The sequence below is a fragment of the Hyperolius riggenbachi genome, chromosome 8 (genome assembly GCF_040937935.1).
Source record: "Hyperolius riggenbachi isolate aHypRig1 chromosome 8, aHypRig1.pri, whole genome shotgun sequence".
In the NCBI taxonomy this organism is placed as follows: domain Eukaryota; kingdom Metazoa; phylum Chordata; class Amphibia; order Anura; family Hyperoliidae; genus Hyperolius; species Hyperolius riggenbachi.
The window spans coordinates 177175634-177199439 of record NC_090653.1 but is presented as its reverse complement, the minus strand read 5'-3'; the positions used below and the strand labels follow the sequence as shown (position 1 = coordinate 177199439).

The 23806-nt window shown below is 44.2% G+C and overlaps 1 protein-coding gene across 3 annotated transcripts in view; it reads left to right on the top strand.

Annotated features, from left to right (window-relative positions):
- The first annotated feature begins 446 nt into the window (after positions 1-446).
- Positions 447-23806, top strand: part of LOC137527199 (H(+)/Cl(-) exchange transporter 5-like) — a 397265-nt gene continuing 373905 nt past the window's right edge. For all 3 annotated transcript variants that reach the window (XM_068247697.1, XM_068247696.1, XM_068247695.1), the window contains exons 1-2: positions 447-602; positions 19908-19987. The gene's annotated coding sequence lies outside the window, so the exon portion shown is untranslated. The remainder of the gene's footprint in view (positions 603-19907; positions 19988-23806) is intronic.

The window sequence follows — 23806 nt, the reverse complement described above, 5'->3', positions numbered from 1 at the left end:
TGGAAAGTACACAGATGAACATGCAGGTGAAATACATGTAGCATATGATTGCAGCATGTAGGTATTGTGTGCACAAACACTTCTGCTCTCTGCTCGTCCCTCCTCCCTTCTCTGTCCACTCCCTGCCCTCTGTCCATCTTCTCCCCTTCTCTCTGTGTGTCCACCCCCCTCCCCTTCTCCTGTCCACAGCAGGGAAAGACCTGTCCTGCTAGTCATCTCACCCCGAATGCTTCGGTAGTAAAATGATCCGAGATTCGGATCAAAGATCCGGATCTTTTCAATGATCCGATTCGAATCATCCGGATCATTGAAAAGATCCGAACTTCCCATCTCCATCATCTACTGTCTGCTACTGCTACGAACGAACCGTCAATGTAACAAGACATTAGTTTGCACAATGCACATGCACACGCCCAGCACATAACGAGCATGCGCAAGACTTCACAGGAAGTGGGAGGAGATATATCCAAAGCTGGTTGGCACTTTGAAAAAGACAACCAGCATATGGATGCTCGTAATATGAAGCAGGAAGAAACTGATACGGTGTACACGGTATTTGCGACGGCTTTTACTATGAGAAGTATATGAGCGCAATATAAGAGGTAATGACTTTGCTACGTTTTTCCAAGCTAGCGAGCACTTTAAAATCAACGTTTCCAACCACCTTATTAGGTGCAGTCTGTCAAGTTGTGCAACAATCTTTCTGTGAAAATTCAGTTTTATCTGCTTGTATGCTACCTATGGAAACTTCTTGGGGTTTATTTTCCTCTCTATCCCTCTCTCTCTATTTTTGTGGTAGCTTATATGAAATGTTATTTTTTTTTTCGTTAGCAGTCTATGGACTTCCAAGCCGTTTTTTTTCTTTATATTCATATTACAAATCTAAACCATGCGTTGCTTACATGTAATATAACAAATATTGTGCCTGTTTCTAAGTTGTGTGTGTGTGTGTGTGTTTGTACTTCCTTTGAGAAATGATTGCTACCTCTTGTATGAAGTAAAGGAAAACATTGGAGATTTCAGCGCAGCCATAGGCCACAATAGCAATTACTGCTAAAGCAGCGCTCAGATAGTAATTTGGGCGCCATCAAAAGATGGCCCCCAAATTACTTTAGAAACAGCGCAATACCAGGGCTGGCCCTAGACTTTTTGCCGCCTGAGGCAAATTTTGAAAACAATTATTGCTGCCGCAACCCACAAGCCCCCTCCCCCCCCCCCCCCCCCCCCGAGCTGGAGGGGTAGCGGGCAGGACGGGGGTATTGGGCCTAGCGGCGGGGAGGAAGTGACGTCAGTGGAGCGCACGCTGAAACGAGGAAGAGGTGAGTGATCCCGCCCGTTGCCTCTTACAATGCAGCCAGCGACGTAACTCTTTAAAGCAGGAGGGGAGCGGAGGACGGGGGACCCAGACGAGGGAGGGAGGGTCCGACCCCCCTCCCCGCCACTAGGCCCAATACCCCCGTCCTGCCCGCTACCCCTCCAGCTCGGGCGGCCCCCCCACACCCACGGGGCAGGTGCCGCCCCCCCAGAAGTGCCGCCTGAGGCAAATGTTTCACCCCGCCTCATGGGCGGGCCGGCCCTGGCAATAGCGGTACTTATCTGTTAGCCGGGCGCATCCGGCAGGTGGCGACCAAAACTCCACCAGAGTTACATCTTTCCCTACTATCCATGGCGGCCTGGAGGGGGAATAGTAATTAGCGCCACCTGCCGGATGCGCCCGCCTAACGGATAAGTACCCAATAGCTGCAGGCCGAATTACGTCTCTTTCCCCCTGGGTCCATAGAGTTCTGGAGAGGGAATAGTAATTAATGCTATGATTAAGGACGGTTAGTCCGAAACATGTCAGCTTTTGATGCGTGCCTTGGCTTGGATATGTTCGTTTAATAAAGGTATACTCTTCTGACAAGTGCGGACCCCTTTCATCTTTCCTGGAATCTTGAATTTGCTGACCAGGTTGAGCACTGTCTGAATTGTGTGTGGGATAGAGTGGTGTTCACCTTGTCCAGTTTCAGTAATTAACACTGCTGGGACTTGTGCAGGAGCAGGTTGAGCCATTTTTCATCTTCACCCTGTGCCCAAATTTCCCTGCAGCTGTGTATGAATTAGCTGTGTATGTCTCTCATTCCAGCGTCGTGACCCAGAGGTCATGAAAGTGAAAGTGGGCCATTGCGGACCACTGGAGCGGCGGTTTTCGAGGCAACCGAGGCAACCTGATCCACTCAGCCCCCTGGAACAACAAAAGTTTGCTTTCCTAAAACAGAAAGAATTTGCGATAATTCAGGTTGGAGTGAGCTCGAGATGTCTCCCAGGCACCACTGCTGAATATATGCAAATTAACCATTGTACCCTTAGAAGCTAAACACACCTCCAGAACCGCTGGAATGCAATGATGTGTCAGCTTGTTAATATGTACAGAGCCAAAATAATCCAACATGCATACAGACTGTTTCGGATTGTTTGATCCTCATCAGTGCATGGCATGGATTAATTTGGCTCTATGGATTAGGGCTTGTAAATCCGAGAGGCACAGACTAACCAGCAAGCTCATGGTGACCCAGAACTCATTGGGGTGTGTAAGGGACTACAATGGTCCTAAAAGCCCCCTTACATCCTAGTAAGGGGGCTTTTAGGACCATTGTAGTCCCTTACACACCCCAATGAGTTCTGGGTCACCATGAGCTTGCTGGTTAGTCTGTGCCTCTCGGATTTACAAGCCCTAATCCATAGAGCCAAATTAATCCATGCCATGCACTGATGAGGATCAAACAATCCGAAACAGTCTGTATGCATGTTGGATTATTTTGGCTCTGTACATATTAACAAGCTGACACATCATTGCATTCCAGCGGTTCTGGAGGTGTGTTTAGCTTCTAAGGGTACAATGGTTAATTTGCATATATTCAGCAGTGGTGCCTGGGAGACATCTCGAGCTCACTCCAACCTGAAAATTCTTTCTGTTTTAGGAAAGCAAACTTTTGTTTTTCTTAACATCTTAGTAAGGGGGCTTTTAGGACCATTGTAGTCCCTTACACACCCCAATGAGTTCTGAGCCCCCTGGAACAGGTAGCCTAGTTTTCCCCCCTTTTTTTTTTTATATTTCATGAACCCATCTTGGGCTTTCTTTAACCTCTTCCCGACCACCTAATGCCGATAGATTTCCGGTGGTTTCTAATGCCGATAGACGTCGGGGAAGGGGGCCAGGACCGCGTAATGACGAAAGGCGTCAAGTCCCAGGGCGGGGTTTTGTAGGGGATTGCACGCATGCCCGTTTGAATGACGGAGCTCGGCTCTGTCAGCAGTCTGCCACCAGCAATTGCCGCTGTTAGATGTCGAAACCGCCCTATATTTTCAAAGTACAGCGCTGCGATCTACAGCCGTGTCACTCTGCTGTCCCCTGAAGAGTAATAACAAAGGATTGCTCTCATAGGCTGATGCATATGAGAGACGATTGGCTGTTGAGGGCAGGGCAGTTTCTAGGCTAAAATGCACCCAGGGCGAGGATGTAAAAATTGCGCCCCCCCCTCCCCGCCCGTGGAGCCAGGTATAGGTGCCCGCAGTATAGGTTAGCCAGGTCCAGTTGCACTCAGTATAGGTAGCCAGCTATAGGTCGCCAGCTATAGGTCACCCTGGTATAGGTAGCCACGCATAGGTGCCCCAGTATAATTGCTCCAGTATAGGTTAGCCAGGTAGGTGCCTCCAGTATAGGTAGCCAGTATAGTTGCCCCCAGTATAGGTTAGATGGGTAGGTGCCCCCAGTATGGTTAGATGGGTAGGTGCCCCCAGTATGGTTAGATGGGTAGGTGCCCCCAGTATAGGTTAGATGGGTAGGTGCCCCCAGTATAGGTTAGATGGGTAGGTGCCCCCAGTATAGGTTAGATGGGTAGGTGCCCCCAGTATAGGTTAGATGGGTAGGTGCCCCCAGTATAGGTTAGATGGGTAGGTGCCCCCAGTATAGGTTAGATGGGTAGGTGCCCCCAGTATAGGTTAGATGGGTAGGTGCCCCCAGTATAGGTTAGATAGATAGGTAGGTGTCCCCCACCCCCACATAATGGAGGTCTTGGCTGGTAGTTACAATACCACCACAGACCCCCACTCAGTGCCGGTTGGCACTGACAGGCCAACAAACCTCTTAGTAAGCACCCCACCCCCAGTGGCACATGCAAGTCCTCCCAAATCCCCTCAGCCAGAGACACCCCCCCCCCCCCCCCCAAGTAATTGTCACAGACACCCTAGCATTCCCCAAATGGCCCATACAGGTCCTCCAGTTTTCTATTTATTTAATTTACTGAGAAACAAGCATGACTGATATAATTTATGCATCTCCTTTATGAAACTGAAATAGAAAATACATGCAGCTCACAATAAAACAAGTTTTGTGTGCAATACTAGACTACAATACACTAAGTTGCACAGCATTACTTTAGGTAAGATTTCCATCCATTATTGTGTACAGCATTGTGTGAGATAAGCAACCCTGCCTTGGCTGTCAGGGCTCTGCATAATGTCACACACATAGTAAGCAGAGGAATTCTGTGTCATCTGCTCCTGGCTGCAAAGGTCATATACCTCCGGAGGAGCAGACGTCACAGTCTCACAGTAATTGCACTGGTGATTTATACCTGGCTGGCTTGAAAAGAAAAATAATGCGGACATCCTGGACAGAGCAGAACGCAGCTTTTTGTCCTGTTGCTGCTTCTGCCTGGTCTTCTTAATGGAGTCAGAGGGGTCGGGCTCGGTCGGCTGGCTGCCTTACTCTCATTGGCTGGAGAAAGGCACCAGCTCAAAAACGAGAGTTACTGATTGGAGGGTGGGAGGAAAGGGAGAAAAAAAGAAGCCTAATGCTTCTCACACAGTGCAGCCGTCGGGGACCTGGCTGCTTATAGCTGCGGTGCACACGTGTGCACAGAAAATAGCGTCAGTGAGTAGTTGTTTTAATGGACGCTTGTCCCAAACGGATGGGCAGTGCCAGTACAGACAGAGCAAATGTCTTTTGTACGGATTGCCCATCCGTGTACCGTACGGACGGTTGGCAAACACTGAGCTGCTCCTTAGCAGTATCCTCCATCCTGCGCCCACCTTCGTTCACCTGCTGGCCTGCGCTCAGTGCAGTGGCACGGCCCGCACGGTGGTAGAAATGGCCCTGGTTGAGGGGAGGGTGGGGGAAAATAAAATAAACTATTTTATTAAAAAAAAAAAAAAAAAAGCCATGCATGAGCAATCAGAGCCCACCACCATAAAGGTGGCCCTACACTGGCCCGATTCGCGGCCGTTTCGACAGCAGATTCGATCCTGGGATCGAATCTGTTGCCAATCGTTCGCGGTAAACGCACCCGCCGATCCGATTTCCTCCCGAAATCGTATCGGTCCGTCGATCGCGCCGTGCGGGAAATTACCCTCGCTTGCCCGCGGGTAGGGAGCGGCCGATCCGATCAGGTATACATTACCTGAAGCTGGCTCCCGGGCATCTTCTCCGCGCTGCACGGCTCTATTCCGGCTCCATCCTGGCGCTTTGTGTCAAGGAAGTTCAAATAGAGGGCGCTCTATTTGAACTTCCTGGTCACGGAGTGACACAGGAAGCGCCGGGATGGAGCCGGAACAGAGCCGTGCAGCGCGGAGAAGATGCCCGGGAGCCAGCATCAGGTAATGTATACGGGGGGGGGGGGGGGGGGGGACATGCGGCAGGAGTAGCTCAACAGTTTGTGATCGGTTTCAGGCTGAAATCGATTCACAATCTGTTTGCAGTAAAGGCAGCCATACGATCCCTCTCTGATCAGATAGGGATCTGTCAGCTGGTCGGTCTAATGGCAAATCGACCAGTGTATGGCTACCTTCAATCTCTGTTGGTAGGCAGAAAGGGATGGGGGAGGTCCAGCCGTGTGCTAAGTTGCAGAGCACTAAATTGTAAAAAATTGCCTAGTCACTAGGGGGGGTTTAAACCTATGGTCCTGAAGTGGTTAAAACCACTAAAAAGAAAACTGGTGGAGCAGTAAGGCCAGATCCACTCTAAGCGCTTTTGGGAGCGTTTGATCAGCGATTTCCAAGCACTTTTCAAAAATAGCTCCCATTCACTTTCATTAAAATCACGGTAAAAATCACGTAAAAGTTCACAGCGATTTTAAAGAAAATGAATGCGAGTGATTTTTTAAAAACGTCAATTAGCAGCGTTTGCACTCATAAAGTGCCAGTGTTCTCCTCAGGCTCTTTTAGCCGGGTGCTCCACCCGGCTAGTTTTGGTGAGAACCCGGCTCACCTCCCCCTCTGCTGTAAGCATAGTTGTGCAGAGAAGCACCGGCGCTGCATTCTCTCATCTCTCCCCACCCAGCTATTTTTTTCATGCCACCCGGCTACTTTTTAACCACTTGCCGACCGCCCACTACCAATTGGCGGCGGCAAAGTGGCACCCCAGGACCGCATAAAGCCGATTGGCGGCACCACCTGGGGGACTAATTAGCCGGGGATCGCGCACATAAATGCGCGTGCATCCGCCGGCATTAGGCTCTGCCCACCCGCAACGTCAACCCGCCAGCCAATTAGCAGCGCCGGCGGGCTGTTAACCCCCGATCTGCCGCATACAAAGTGTATTATACAGGTTGCCGCCTCCCCTGGTGGTCCCAGTGATCGAGGGACCACAAGGGGAGGAGGCAGCTGTGCATGTAAACCCACACACACTCTGATCCTGATCGCCCACAGCACCCCTCAGACCCCCCCCCCCCCCCCCCCGATCACCCCCTCAGACCACTCCTTGTCACTATCTGTCAACGCTATATTTTAGATTCTGTCCTAAACTGCCCCCTGGGGGTTCCTGATCACCCCCCCACCCTCAGATCCTCCCCAGACACCCCCCCCCCCCATGTACCGTATACATCTATTCTTCCCTGTAATCACCCACTGATCACCTGTCAATCACCCCCTGTCACTGCTACCCATCATACCCATTAGATCAGACCCTCATCTGCCCATTGCGGGCACCCAATCACCAGCCCACACCCTCAGATCGCCTTCAGACCCCCCCCCCCCCCCCAATCACCTCCCCAGTGCATTGATTGTATCTATTCCCCCCTCTGACACCCATCAATCACCTCCTGTCACCCCCTATTACCCATCAGATCAGGCCCTAATCTGCCCCCTGCGGGCTTCTGTTTACCCGTCCAAACCCTTACCCGCCCCACCGCAGTGACAGAATTTTTTTTCTGATCACTGCAAAAAACTGTACAATAACTGTGGCGCTGTAAAGATCAGTTTTTTTTTTTTTTTTTTTTTTTATCAAAACTCAGTGACCACAGCTTTTTACTTCACAAGTACTCCCTTTTTGCTAGGTAGGTGCTCTCTTTCCTGTGTAGTCTCAGAGGAATACCCCCTAAATTTAGCAGTCCACCATGGCAAAAAAAGGGGTATTCCGCTGAAGAGGCTGCTGAGATTCTGGCCCAGTGGGGTGAGTGCAATTGGGAAGCCTCATCTGACGAATCATGCGGGTCAGAATACGAACCGGTGAACAGCAGTGGCTCTCTGCAATGACGAGGTTGAGGTCCCGGCTAGAGCCAGGCGTACCACACCCCATGTCACTGGACCGCAGGATCAGACTCGAGCAGCAGAGTGGTGCTAGCGCTGATCCGAGTTTTCTTGGTGAGGCATGCACCAGCAGCGTAGCATCTCCTGGACCTAGTACTACCGTAGACCCTGGTGAAGTGGTGAGCACCAGCATGGTAGTAGAAACTGGTTCGGTGGCACATGCATTAAGACCCGAGTCGCAGCCACCAGCAAAACAGGCCCGTACTACCCATAGTCTCCCAGAGATGCTGGCAAATCCCAATTTGCAATCCCCTGGTTCTGCCGCACCCGTACTGCCCCCTTTCACCACCCAGTCTGAAGTCCAGGTGGAGACAGATAATCTAGGATTGGCCCTAGACTTTTCATCTGTTCTGCACCGTGCATCTCTTTGACTTGATTGTGGCTGAGACCAACCGTTATGCCACACAATACGCAACTGCCAATCCGAGAAGCTACCATGCCCAGCCTTTTCGGTGGAAACCACTCCAAGTTTCCAAACTTAACTTTTTTTGGGCCTTCTCCTTAACATGGGTCTAGGCAAAAATAATATATTGCGGTCTTATTGGTCTACGCACCCAGTACATCACATGCCCTTGTTCTCTGCTGCCATGTCCAGGTCACGATTTGAGAACTTCCTGCACTTCAGTGCCAATACAACCTGTCATCTAAGAGGCCACCCTGCTTATGACCGGTTCCACAAAATTCGGCCCCTCATAGACCACCTGTCATCAAAATTTGCAGATGCTTATACCCCTGAACAGTCATTTTGAGGCATTTGGTTTACAGACTACTCCTCACAATTTTGGGCCCCTAACATACCAGGGCAGTATAGGAACCCCACAAGTGACCCCATTTTAGAAAGAAGACACCACAAGGTATTTAGTTAGGAGTATGATGAGTTCATAGAAGTTTTATTTTTTTTGTCACAAGTTAGTGGAAAATGACACTGTGGAAAAAAAATAAAAATAAAAATCAATTTCCGCTAACAACTCGTGCCAAAAAATAAAATCTATGAACTCACTATACTCCTAACCGGAATACCTTGAGGTGCTGTCTTTCTAAAATGGGGTCACTTGTGGGGTTCCTACACTGCCCTGGCATTTTAGGGGCACTAAACTGAAGAGTGGTCTGGAAATCAAATGCCTCAAAATGACCTGTGAAATCCTAAAGGTACTCATAGGACTTTGGGCCCCTTAGCGCACCTAGGCTGCAAAAAAGTGTCACACGTGGTATCGCTGTACTCAGATTACACATACGTGTGTGTGTGTGTGTGTGTGTGTGTGTGTGTAAAAAAAAAAAAAAAATTACAGAAATATTTTGCCCACCCAGCATGGGTATGTGTAAAAATACACCCCAAAACACATTATACTACTTCTCCTGAGTACGGCGATACCACATGTGACACTTTTTTGCAGCCTAGGTGCGCTAAGGGGCCCAAAGTCACCTTTAGGCTTTACAGGGGTGCTTACAATTTAGCACCCCCCAAAATGCCAGGACAGTAAACGCACCCCACAAATGACCCCATTTTGGAAAGTAGACATCCCAAAGTATTCAGAGAGGGGCATGGTGAGTCCGTTGCAGATTTCAATTTTTTTTTTTTTTTTTGTCACAAGTTAGAAATTGAAATAATTAGAAATAATTTTTTTTTGGTCAGTGTCATTTTCCGCTAACTTGTGACAAAAAATAAAATCTTCTATGAACTCACCATGCCTCCTAGTGAATACTTTGGGATGTCTTCTTCTTTTCCAAAATGGGGTCATTTGGGGGGTATTTTTACTATCCTGGAATTCTAGCGCTCATGAAACACGACAGGTGCTCCGAAAAGTCAGAGATGCTTCAAACTGGGGAAATTCACTTTTTACACCATAGTTTGTAAACGCTATAACTTTTACCCAAACAAAAAAAAAATCTGTCTATTGATCAAAGTCATGTAGCACAATAAATTTAGACCAATGTATATAGAAATTTTACTTTATTTGAAAAATGTCAGCACAGAAAGTTAAAAAACATTTTTTTTGACAAAATTCATAGTTTTTTGATGAATATAATAAAAACTAAAAATCGCAGCAGCAATCAAATGGCACCAAAAGAAAGCTGTATTAGTGACAAGAAAAGGAGGTAAAATGCATTTAGATGGTAGGTTGTATGACCGAGCAATAAACCGTTAAAGCTGCAGTGGTCTGAATGGAAAAAAGTGTCTGGTCCTTAAGGGGTTTTAAGACTACAGTCCTTAAGTGGTTAATGCCACCCGGCTGAAAAAAAATCTCTGGGGAGAACACTGAGCGCTAATCAAACGCTCCCAAAAGAGCTTATAGTGTGAATCCGGCCTACGGGCTGAAACCTACTAGGAATCACTGCATTGATTTAAACCACTTAGGGTGCGGTTCCATTGGTGCGTTGCGAATCACTTGCGGAATTCGCGTACGCGAATTTTCATGCGGATGTGAAATCGCATGCGTTATGCGAATTCGCATGCGATTTCGCACTATGCATTTTTAACCCTCTCAGTTCTTCTGATGTGCAGGAAGGAAGTTGTGACCTCAGGAAGGTCCAGTAAGGAAGTTGTGACTTTTTTTTTTCATGGATATTTGCAAATAAGAACTTCCTTCCTGTTTCTCCATTTGAGACAGTGGTTGAGTTGGTAGTGTTTTTTGTGGTGTGCAGTTAAGGATGGATTCTACTGAATTTGAAGAGGTGTTGCTGCTCTCCATGTTGAGCAACTTAATGCGGAGCATGCAGAGGATGCAGAGAAGGAGGAGGAATGCACCTCGAAGACGTCACCGTTTCTGGGTGCATCCGCTTGTTTTGGAGAGGCCTATGAAAGGCCAGTTTAGTGCTCTTTATGAAGATCTGAGGACACATCCATTGAAGTTCTTCGAGTACACACGGATGTCCATAGCATCGTAAGTACTTTAATTTACTCAATAATAAAGTAGTAATGAAGATAAATATTTTTTTTGGCCCATATAATGTATTGCTACTCATTTGGTTTTTTTTGTAAGGTTTGATGAACTACTGCAGCAGTTAGGCTCTGAACTTGGTAAACAGAATAACAGATGCCGCTCTGCTGTCATTCCGGTGGAGAGACTGTTGGTGACTCTCAGGTGATATGGTCAATTTATATATTACGAGAAGCAGACATTTAGTTGAGAAGAAAAACATAAACAATGTAAAGTTGGAATGGTACTTCCATATATTGTAACGTCAACAAAGAAAAACAAAAAAGTAAAGCAGAATGTTTGTTACATGTAAAGTGCACACATTTTTCACAACCATTCCACAACGCTTATCAAACTAAGTAACAGAAGCTTTTTGAGCATAACACTTTACTGTAATGTGCACTTTGTACCTATGATACTGTGTATATTTTGCCATTGTATTGTATTTTTATGTAACAACCGTATATGTGATGGAGTAACAGTTAAGTGGTATCACAGCAAGTATTCCTTACGGGAAGTGTTTATACATTAACATCGTAATCAAACAGCAAACGTGTCATAGAGGTTTCGCCTTTATTTTGTGCTGACAGATCTTGTGGCCCTTCTAAAGTGTGGTAGGTCCTGTGGTCAAAATGGCTGCCTTGATTTTCAACATAATTGAAAGGCCCCTCAGGTGAAGCTCTAAAACTGCTAGCTATGTGATGTTGGGGTCGTCTCATGTGAGGTTGTAACGAAGGCAATGAGGTTTGATAATCCCCTTGCTGTCTCCACATCAGCTGTGACCCTATGGAATGGGGAACAGTAGTCGGTGGTTGCTGTGTTATGTGCTTTACCTATGTACTTTTGTGCAAGGTGAATGAGGTCAACATGGAAATCAGCGTGTAATTTCGGATCATTCTGCTCAACATATGGCAGCACAGAAATTAACATTTTGAAAGGATTGTCCTCATTTGCACGTTGTCGTTCTCGATTAATTTTAAGATAATCAAAAATTTCTTTGTAAGTTTTGTCATTTCTGATTGTTGCTCCAATTCCTCGTGCATTTCCATTTCCCTTCTCCTTTGTTTACCTCGAGTTGGTCTAGTTGAATAGGAAGATGTAGAGGGTCTGGTGGGCTGTGAGGAGGCCTGCTCACAAGCAGCCTCACTAATGTCAGAGGTGGGTGCTAAAGATGTTGTACTACTCTGACTTTCCTCTGTTGTATTGGTTGGCATAAAACTGTCTTCTGTTCTGTAATAGAAATGATCACAACAATATTTATAACTGATGTAATGTTCACAAAGTAGTGTACTACATAATTTTGAACTATCTAAATATGAAGCGGTGTATATATTACCTTCGTGGCTCATAGATATACCTCAGGAAGGATAAAAGTTCATAATGTTTGTAGGTGGGCTTTGGTACCCTTCCACTTCCAACTTTTTGATTTTCTCTTGCTCCTTTTTTATTTTTATATTTTTTTTATTTTTTTTTTGTGTCTCTCACCGACCTCCATTTATTTATGTACTGTTCAACTGTAAGGGAGACAAAATAATTATATTTTTGTATTTTCCACAGGTTTCTTGCTACTGGACAATCTTATGCTGCACTTCATTTCTCATTTAGGCTGGGCAAATCAACTATATCACGCATTGTGAAAGAGACATGCATCTTGATTTGGAGGAAACTTCATAACAGATATATGCCTGTACCGGACTGTCAACAATAGGAGATAGCAATGAAGTTTTGGACCAAATGTAAATTCCCAAACTGTATTGGCGCAGTGGACGGAAAGCACATTAGGCTTGTCATGCCACCAGCTACAGGGAGTCAATACTTTAACTATAAAAAGTATTTTTCCATTGTTCTCATGGCGGTGGCCGACGCTGAGTACCGATTGATATACATAGATGTAGGCGCTTGCGGAAGTGGTAGTGATTCTCAAATTTTCAGGAACACTACTTTATTTACTCGTTTGGAGGATGGGATGCAGGACCTTCCAGCACCATGGCCAAGGACCACTAGTCCTTTATTTCCCTACACTTTCATCGGTGACGAGGCCTTTGCACTTTCAAAACACTTATTGCGCCCCTACTGTGCACGAGATATGAATTCCACCAAAAGTTACTTTAATTTGCGTCTTAACAAGGCTAGGCACATGGTGGAATGTGCATTCGGAATTCTGGCCAACAAATGGAGAGTACTGCATTCAGCTATTAATTTGAATGTGGACACTGCTGTTGGTGTGGTAAAAGCTGCGTGCATTTTGCACAACTTTGTAATTGTGCATGAGGGTAGTCCTGCAGAGGAAGAACATGCTCATCAGCCTCTACCAGGTATTTCGTGATCTGGAGGGAGGCAAAACACTGAGGCCCTTGTTAATCGAGATCTCATGGCAGCTTACTTTTTACGTAGAGAAGGACAAGTGTGAAAAATCAATGGCATGGTGAATAGTTGTGCTATAAACACTACTGCTAATAAAAATATTGTGTTGGATAAAAATGTTTGGCATTATTACATTAATATGAAAATAATATTCTTAGGTATAGAGATCCCCAGGGCACAGGTGCAGTCCATACCTCTGCAACCTCTGTTAATAGGCCACTGCTTCCCTGCATACAACAAAACATTACACACCACACTCCACTCACCGGTTTGTTTTTTTTCTTTGGTTGACAAGTCATCCCAATCCTCTGTAAAGTATGCACTTATCTCATGCCAGGTCCTTTTGCTGAGTGCCAGATCCTTATACCTGGCATCAGACTTGTCATAGAGGAAAGGATTTTCCTGCACTTTGGTAACCAGGGCCTCAATGCTGTACTCCATTGCAGAAGTTTGCCTGTCTCAAAAACGTTTCTCAATAAAGCACAAACAGGAAACAAGAGTTAAATTAGGGGGAAAAAAAATCTTTATTTGTATGCGGTTTTTTTTAATCCGAATTCGCATACGAACATTCTATGCGATTTCCTATTAAATACATTATATACGATTCGCATGCGGGTTGTGCGGTGTCCGATTTCGGATAGCTCAATTGTGCAGATTTTTCCTGCACAAGAAAAAGCAACTGTTTCCTGACAAGTGGACACTGGCTCATTAACTTTCATTTGTTATGCGAATTTGCGGGGAACGCATGCGAATTCGCGTTAGTGGAAACGTACCCTAAAGCCCACAGGGTTGTTCCCTTTTTTCTTTTTTCTTTTTTTTTCTTTTTTTTGTTTTTGCATCTGAGCAACTTTCACCTCCCATTCATTCGCCAATAACTTTCACTACTTATCACAATGAAATAATCTATATCTTGTTTTTTCTGCCACCGTTTAGGCTTTCATTGGAGGGTACATTTTGTTAAGAATTATTTTATTCTAAATCCATTTTAACAGGAAGATTAAGAAAAAAAATGGAAAAATGTCATTATTTTTGTCCATTATAGTTTTACATTAATACATGCTACTGTAATTAAAACCCATGTATTTTATTTGCCCATTTGTCCCGGTTATTACGCCATTGAAATTATGTCCCTATCACAATTTATGGCGCCGATATTTTATTTGGAAATGTGCATTTTTTTTTCGATTTGCGTCCACTATTTACAAGCCTATAATTTTAAAAATTATATTAACATACTCTCTTGACATGCATATTTAAAAATTTCAGACCCTTAGGTAACTATTTAGGTTTTTTTTGTTGTTGTTTTTTTAAATTGTAATTTTTATTATTTTGGGTAATTTTTATTTTTTTTTGGTGTGGGAAGTAAACAGCTAATTTTTAAATGTAATAGAATGTATTTATTAAAACATACATGTGGGAGGTAGCTTACTATTTGGCCACAGTCAAAGTCCTGGAAGCGTACGATCACGCTTCCAGGAAGTAGAAAGAGGATGGGGAACCTTTTTTTTTATTTTTATTTTTTTTTTTTTCTGCGGGGGACAGGGATTGATGAATGGGAAGTAAATTCCCATTCATTGATCAGGGGGCTAACGGCAGGAGCGTGCGCACCCCACACTGACAGCCGCACAGCCTATCTGGACGAACCTATTCGTCCAGATAGGCTTAAGTGGTGAAATGCTGCAAGAGCTGTGTGCAGCGATTCCTAGGCTGATTGTAACGCCGTTTCCCTTCGAAGTGTTGTACAGTAAACCGTACAGCGCTTCCAATTGGTGGTTTTTTTTGTTTGTTTTTTTTTTTAATTTAATTTTTTTTTTTTTTTAAATCTATATTCTACTTTTCAGGTGTCACGATGTCTGGTTTCTGTCCGTGGCCCCGCACCCTGATGGAGGAGGTCATATCCACTTCTCTAGGACTAATCAGAAAAGTGCCTCTGACCTCTTCTGCTAGGGGGCGGTACGACGGGCGAAAGCCAGACATCAGGTCATTCAGTAAGTATAATTAACTTAAAAGTCAAACCGTTTGGCACCCAAATTGCTGCAAAGTCGCTTTTCCCAAAGTGATTTTACAGCACTTCTTTACAAAATGCTGCATGTCCTGCGATTGCAATTCTAATTGCAAATGCACTAGTGAGTTCTCCAGCATTTACATACATTGGCAAAAATTTTTTTTTTGGAATTGCCTGTGATTGTCGGCGATCCCAAAATTTTGCCAAATGCGCTCTACTAGGTCCCAGCCTTTAGGCTACTTTCCCACCAAGACGTTGCGTTGTAAGGGACGTTATGGTCGCATAACGTGCCCCTAAAGCAACGTATGGTGGTGTTGAAGTTGGACGTCAGATTGAGCTGCGTTATGCAGCTCTCAAAGCAGCCGTTCCAGGTTAGTGATAGGAAGTCCGGATCTTTTTAAAGATTCGGATCATTTGAATCGGATCATTGAAAAGATCCGGATCTTTGAACCTAATAATTTGAATCATTTTGCTAGGGAAGCAGACTGGGTGAAATGACTAGCAGGACAGGACTTTCTCTGCACTGTACATTCTGTATGTTCCTGTTTCTTCCAGACAGACATCCACTGTGAACCGAATCTTTCATTGTGGTGATCCGGATGATTCGACTCACAAAAAAGATCCGGATAAAATGAACGATTCGTTCATGAGCCGGACAACACTACAGTTCACCACGAGTCTCTGCAGTGCAGTGAATATTAATTAGCCATGTGGCTGGCAGCAGAGGAGGAGGGGGAGACCTCCTCCAACATTACTGAGCATGTGCAAGCAGTCTAACGCTGCTTAGCTCAGTATTGCGTACAGCATGCAGCACTTTGTTTAAACGTGCTGCGTTACTATGTAACTCAATGTGTGCACTGTGAACAGCACGATTGATTTTCCAGTGCTGTGAGTTAGGCTGCGTTACTGGCTGCTGTAACGTGGGACTTTAACGTCCCACTGTGAAACAAGCCTTACTGAGAGTAGCCAATCGTAATTGTACATCTGGGCATCTATTTCACTGTAGCACCGGACAGGCTTGCTCCAGTTTTTTCTTGCACTGTTGTTTTTATCCCAGAGTGTCGTCTATATTGGCACCTAGTGTATACTTCGGATGCCGCCGAACATATATTATTAATTTATAAAGCACCAACATACTCCATAGCACTATACAAAGTAAGAAAAACAAACATGGGGTACATAATAATACAGACAATGGTATACGCTAAATATGGACCCTGGTACAAAATACAGAATTGGTGATTACAGTGACAAATGCAATATGATGAATAAAACGTATAACAGATTGTAAGATACAGAATGAATAACAATTTCCAAGACACAAAGCCCCTACTCCGCCTGTGCGCCTTTTCGGGGGCTGCCAGTGCTGGATCCCGAGGCTGAAGAGGAAGGTGGTAGCCTCATTAGGATCCAGAAGCTTCACCTCTCCAAGGTAAGTACCCGTAGGGGTAATTTTTCCTTACAGGTTTACTTTAAAGGGAACCTAAACTGAGAGGAATATGGATGTTTTCTTTTAGGCTGGTTTCACAGTGGGACGTTAAAGTCCAACGTTACAGCAGCCAGTAACGCAGCCTAACTCACAGCACTGGAAAATCAATTGTGCTGTTCAGTGCACACGTTGGGTTACATAGTAACGCAGCACGTTTAAACAAAGTGCTGCATGCTGTACGTTATACTGGGCTAAGCAGCGTTAGACTGCTTGCACATGCTCAGTAATGTTGGAGGAGGAGGTCTCCCCTCCTCCTCCGCGGCCAGCCACATGGCTAATTAATATCCACTGCACTGCAGAGGTGGTAGGACTTTATCATGAACCGGATCATGAACGAATCATTCATTTGATCCGGATCTTTTGAGAGTCGAATCATACGAATCATCACCATGAAAGATTCGGTTCACAGTGGATGTCTGTCGGGAAGAAACAGGAACATACAGAATATACAGTGCAGGGAAAGTCCTGTCCTGCTAGTCATTTCACCCAGTCTGCTTCCCTAGTAAAATGATTCAGTTCAAAGATCCGGATCTTTTCAATGATCTGATTCAAATGATCCGAATCCTTAAAAAGATCCGGACTTCCTATCACTAACCTGGAGCGGCTGCTTTGAGAGCTGCATAACGCAGCTCAATCTGACGTCCAACTTCAACATCACCATACGTTGCGTTAGGGACACGTTATGCGACCATAACGTTCCCTCTTGGTGTGTAAGTAGCCTAAAACAATACCAGTTGCCTGGCTGTCCTGCTGATCTCTTTGGCTGCAGCAGTGGATGACTCACACACCTGAAACATGCATGCAGCTAATCCAGTCTGACTTCAGTCAGAGCACCTGACTTGAGGGGCTGCGGCTAAAAGTATTAGAGAGACAGGATCAGTAGGAGAGTCAGGAAACTGGTATCCTTCTCAGTTTGGGTTCCCTTTAAAGAGAACCCGAGGCGGGGTTCTATGACTGCAATCCACATACAGAGGCTGGGTCTGTCTATACAGCCCAGCCTCTGTTGCTCTTTCAAACCCCCCTGATGCAACCAAAAAAAAAAATTATGCACAGGTGGTGGATGGTTAATGTTAGGAGTACGTAGGGAGAAGGTTATTGTGAGAGGGTGATTAAAGCGAGAGTAGATTATCGGCAGTATTACAGATATTCCACCTTCTACCCCTTGTTTTTTTGTTTTGTTTTTTGTTTTCTGATTGGTGGGTCAGGAAGGGACTGGTCATGGCATGCGAGTCGTTATGGTGATGGCACACGTGACCACACCAAAGACCCAGCCATGTCTCCATTATCAAGATCCCCCACCTTTATAAACAGTGTAACCCCTTCAGCCACTGACTGACGCAGCTTCAGCAAAACTAGTGGGGAAGCGTGTCAAGTGTCGCGGCAGCAGGAGGCTCTCATCTGACCTCCTCCTTCATTATGTAAGTATTTGGCTCATTTTGTTTATTCCTCCAGCGGCTTCCTTCACTTTGTTTCCTTCACCGTTGTGGTGGTTTTTAAGGATTCCTTCACATTGGTTGCCAGTTTCTATATTCCTTCACTGCATTTTGTTTTGGCTTGGTGTTTTGCAAATAATTTTTGTTTAAAGGGGAACTGAAGTAAGAGTTATACGAAGGCTGCCATATTTATTTCCTTTTAATCAATACCAGTTGCCTGGCAGTCCTGCTGGTCTATTTCTCTGCAGTAGTATCTGAATAACACCAAAAACAAGCATGCAGCTAGTCTTGTCCGATCTGACTTTAAGTCTGAAACACCTGATCTGCTGCATGCTTGTTCAGGGGCTATGGCTAATAGTATTAGAGGCAGAGGATAAGCAGGACTGCCAGGCAACTGGTATTGCTTAAAAGGAAATAAACATGGCAGCCTCCATATACCTCTCTCTTCAGTTCCCCTTTACATGGTGGCTGTCCATACATAATTACTTGGCTGTATATCCTAATTGGTTTCTTTGTTGACCCTTCACTGCACCGCAGATTGAGGGTACGTTTCCACTAACGCGAATTCGCATGCGTTCCCAGCATGCAAATTCGCAAAACCAATAAAAGTTAATGAGCCTGTGTCCACTTTTCAGGAAAACTGAGCGTTTTCTTGTGCAGGAAAAATCTGCACAGCAGAGGCATCTGAATTCGGACACCGCAAACACTGCATGCGATTCGCATACAATGTATTTTAATAGGGAATTCGCATGGCTGTTTTTTATGCAAGTTTTCATGCGAATTCGCATACGATTTCGCATGGAATCGATGAAAAAGCACACAGGCACTGACATGGTTAAATTCGCACACAGCATCATCCATGCGAAATCGTATGCGAATTCGCTGTAAAATTCGTATACAACCGCATGCGATTTCGCTCCTGCATGCGAATTCGTCCGCGGAGAGTCAGCTGCGATTCCCCACCGCACTAATGGAAACGCACCCTGAGTGCTATTATTTTGTTCTGTTAGTCATATGCACTATTGCACTTCATGATCTAGCTGCTATATTATATTCCTTTATTGGAAGGTTGAACTAAGGTGTTATATTTATATCCACACATGTTTATTGATCAGCTGCATTTTTATGTTTTTGCAATATAATCTGCATATAATGCTGCATAAAATCTAATATTTGCTAATTGCTTACCTTATGGTGACGTGCAATCAGGTCACAGAAATCCCTAGACTGTTTTTATTCAAAATGCTGACTACTTTATGGACAAAAGAGGTGCGCGTTTCTCAAATTGGTATAAAAACTGGTGTTTTCAATTAACAAATGCATATCTGCAGAGGTCATATTGAGATGTAAATTAATGTTATCAGTTTGTAATTACTTAACTATATATTGATGGTGCAACAGGTTTTTTTATCTGATTTCCGGTCACTTCTATGGAAATGGTAAAAAAAAACAAAAAAAACAAAACACGATCGAAAATTGTAAATTAATGTTTTTTTTTTTTTTTTTTTTTTTTTTTACCATTTCCATAGAAGTGACCGGAAATCGATTGGGAAAAATTGATGGAAATTCAGATCGGATATGTTGGAAATGATCAATCTGGCAGGTAAATCTGCCAGAAAATTGTATGGTGTGTACCTAGCATAACTTCTTCTTGTAATTTTGGTATGTTACATACTTAGCTGCTGGAAGTGGTGCAATTTGTACCATTATTTTTTTTTAGTTTTTTAAAAGGGGATAAATCTTTACAAGAAAGGTGAGGTAAGAGCTCCGCTTCTGTATGTGTTTTCCAGCATACAGAGGTCTGACTTTGTGAGAACTTCCTTAGGCTATAGCACTGGACCATGAAATCACAAAGGTGATATTTTTCAATGCTTTTTCTTCATTGTTGTAGAATTCCTTCTACTTCTGTGTCTTGCTTAGTTTCTATTTTGACAGTAGGGGTCCACTTTATGCTGCTTAGTATCTAAAACTACTACTTTCTATCTATATAAATTTTTGAATTTGTATATGCTTAGTATGGTAACTAAAACCACTCATTTCTGTTTTTTTCTTTTACTGCAGAGATTTGTATGTATATGTATTTACTTCTCTTTGCTTTAATTTAAGTGTGGTATTTTTGTTTTATGTTTTAGCTCCTGGTTGGGTAAAAGTATAATGGCTCCACTAGGTAACTGTGGTGAATCACTGTGGTCAATAAGCTTCACCTGTTAAGGTAAGACCTACTAGGTTTAAAAGTATACTTGATATTCAAATTTCTCAATATTTCTTTTTGTGCAGAGAATTTCATGAGGTGCACTCTTCAACTATTCAATGTTTGTGTATCTGTTGTCTTTTTTTTTTTTCTGTCCCGTAAAGCTCAGGTACAAGGAAAAAAAATATATATTTCAGCTGTCTCAGGTTTACGTTGTTACACAGTAGTACTATGCTCTACATATGCACTCCCCACAGAGCTGCAGGGAATCCACTGAGAATGTTGTGCACATTGAACACAGGTGTTGTCTATCACCCATGAACCTGGTTCAGGTTGTACATGAAGAATGGGTAATAGAGGAAGCATCTCCTCATTCCCCTGCAGAGTACCTGCACATCATTATTACATGTACCCACAGTTACATTGCCTGGGACCTGATAGATATTCTTTGTTCCGGTTTGTACCTTTTTTTTCAAGTACTCTTTCAAGTTTTAGTCTATGATTAAAAAAAACTCCATTCCCAGCTCCAAATGGCAATCGGATAAAATCCCTGGATCAACATCAGTTGTCACTATTTACCTAGTGGTCTAGTGGGTCTCACTCTTGCCTTGCAGTACTGGGTCCCCGGCTCAAATCCCAGCCAGGGCTCTATCTGCCAGGAGTTTGTATGTTCTTCCCATCTCTGCGTGGGTTTCCTCTGGGAACTCTGGTTTCAACCCCACATTCCAAAAACCTACAGATAAGTTAATTGGCTTCCCCTATATTGGCCCTAGACTACGATATATACACTACATGATACATACATGGACATATGACTATGGTAGGGATTAGAGTATGAGCTCCTCTAAGGGACAGTTAAGTGGTAAGACAATACTCTGTACAGCACTGCGGAAGATGTCTGCTCTATATAAATACATAATAATACGTGATTATAGCAAAGGATGTCTTTCACTGCAAGGAAAGCATCTAAGCCCACCCGAGGTGAAAATAAACGGATAAAATAAACAATTGTATCTATCCTCCTCCTTCTCCTAAAATGACTGAAGATATTCCACAGCTTTATCCTATTCTATAATTAAACCTACTTTTTAAAAATTTTTTTTTTTTTTTTGCTCAATGACACATTCATTGAAGTATGCCAGAGTCGAAAATCTATGGACTATTGACCCTTTTTATCTCTTTCCTGCTCTCAGAAGCCATTTTCTGCTAGGAGAGTGTTTTATAATTTGTAATTTCTTATCAGTGAGGGTTACTGCCACTTACATACCTGATGTTTAACTCTTTCAGGCAGAGAAGGAAAAAAAGGAACACAGCATAGTTATTTGTGTACTAGGCACTGTATATACACGTCTATCTCATGTCACCTCGGGTATCCTTTAAAAGCAGATTTAGAATTTGTCATAACTACTTCCTGTGGTAATACATTGACCATTTTAATAACTTACTGTAAAGAACCCTTTCCTAAATAAATGGCTAAAAAATGGTTTTCCCAGAATGTCTCAGGACAGCAACCCTGAGACTTGTCTCCATCCACTATTCACTGGACAGGAACTAGATTAAAAGATTTGCATAATTGGTTAGGCAGGGAACACACATAAACAGCGTCATGTCCTTACCCCATCAGTTGTTTTCCTGTCCAGCTGGATGCTAGATGAGGGGTATGGCTGGCCACCCATGCTAGTTGCAGGAGCCGCGGTTTGTGTGATCCCCTGGGTCTGCGCAGGCTAGTTGTTCTGGCGTGGGGTCATGCTGCACACTATCTGCCTCCCCTGGAATGACTGAGCGGCATCTCGGAAGGAGTTCGGCATTTCAGGAAGTCCCACCCGCGGGTCACGTGACCGGCGCCTCACGTGGCCGGAAGCAGGAATTTCCTGGCCTGGCCTGCGCTCCAGAGCGGTGTGCAGTGTGGATGTCAGCGCTCCGGCTGACTATGGAGGCAAGCTGCGGCGCATCAAGGAGCAGTAGTTCACCGGAGGTATGTAGCAAATACCTGCGATGCGGTGGGTGGGCCAGTATTTGGGTAAGCTATTTAAAGCTTGGTTTTAGTCACTCTGAGGTGTTCCGACTATGGAGGCTGCCACTGGATCTTCCTCCCAGGGCTCTGTGGAGTCGAGCTCCGTACCCTCTCTGGTATGTAACATTGTGGAAATTGTTTACATATCTACTTAAGAGGGTTGTTGGGCTTGGTCAGGCTAATGGCTGCTATTCATCTGTTTTATTTTCAGCCTAAAATGGAGAAATCGGAATCTAAATCAGACTCTAGATCTGGAACAAAGCAGGAAAGAGCTGATAAGCCTGATAAAGCTGTACAACATTCAGGTTAAAAGTCTACACATAAATCTGGGAAGAAATGTGCGGTTTGTGGAAATTATGTCATCCTCTTCTAAAATATTGTCAAGATTGTACAAAGAAAGTGGTCAGGGAGGAAACCCCTACTATGTTGAAGGAATTAAAGGGATGGATTAGATCAGAGATTTCTTCTGCTGTGCAAACTATTAAAGTCCCTGAGGTTGCAGTATCAAATGTGGATGTTATTTCTACACCTGCGGCCGCTTCTGCACCTCCTTCTGGTTCAGACCTGCCAGGTCCATCGGGTACAGCCCCTATAGATGACCCTTATTTAAAAAGAAAAGGGATGACTAGTCTGAAGAATCAGAGATGTCGGAAGGAGAGTTAGATTTCCTCTCTGGAGGAAATCCCCCTCAGAGACTGAAAAATCTGCAGATAAGACCGTTAAGAGTCAAAAATTTGCTTTTTCCACTGACTTTATGAAGAAGCTGTTAGAGGCTATGCATAAAGCTATGGGGATCACTACAGAGCAAAAGACTTTTCTCCCCTTGATCAAATGTATGAAACTCTGTCAGACCCTCAGGTTGCTTTTATACCTGTACACAGCAGTCTTAAAGGTATTATCAAGAAAGAATGGGATATTCCTGACAAAAGGGCTTTCTGGCCGAAATCATTAAATAAAAGATATCCTTATAGCCCAGATGACCAGAAGTTTTGGGGTTCTTCGCCTAAACTAGAGTTTAGGTGAAGTTTCCAGAAGGTCGGATCTTCAGTTTGTAGATTTTGATAGTCTCAAAGATCCGATTGATAAGAAAATGGATATATTCTGAGAGGGCCTGGGAGGCAGCATCTTTGAACTTTAAACCTTCTATTGCATCTACAGCGGTAGCAAGATCTTTAAAGTTGTGGTTGTTGGAGATTCAATCCCAAATCTCCTCAGGGGTTTCTAGGGAGGAAATTTTGAGCTCTTTCCAAAGATTTTGCATGCGACTAATTTGTCAGATGCAGCAGATGATTTTGTAAGGCTTACAGCAAGGACCGCGGCTCTGGTTAACTCAGCCAGAAGAGGGATCTGGGTGAAGACATGGCAAGGGGATACCTCATCTAAATCAAAATTATGAAGTATTCCTTGTGAAGGTGGTTTATTGTTTGGTACTTAGAAGAGACTCTTGAAACATCGGACGATAAGAAAAATAATTTTTTTCGCCCTAACCATTCCTTTTGTGTTTCAGGGAAAAGGGAACAAGAAAATGAAGGGAACCAAAGAAGAAAGTGGCTCCCCAACAAGTCTCAACGTTCAAAAACCAACCCCCCTCATGCCTCTTCAGGTCAACAGCCAAAACAATGAAGCCAGGATTCCAGTAGGGGGCAGACTAGCTCAATTCTACGAACAGTGGCAGACACAATTCAAAAACAGGTGGCTGTTGGACATTATTCTGCAAGATTACAAGATAGACTTTGTAGCCCCACCACCCTCTCAGTTCTTTGTAACTCCCTCCCGAAGAGTTCTGGCTAAGGCCCAAGCTCTCCAAAATGAAGTAAGATCACTGT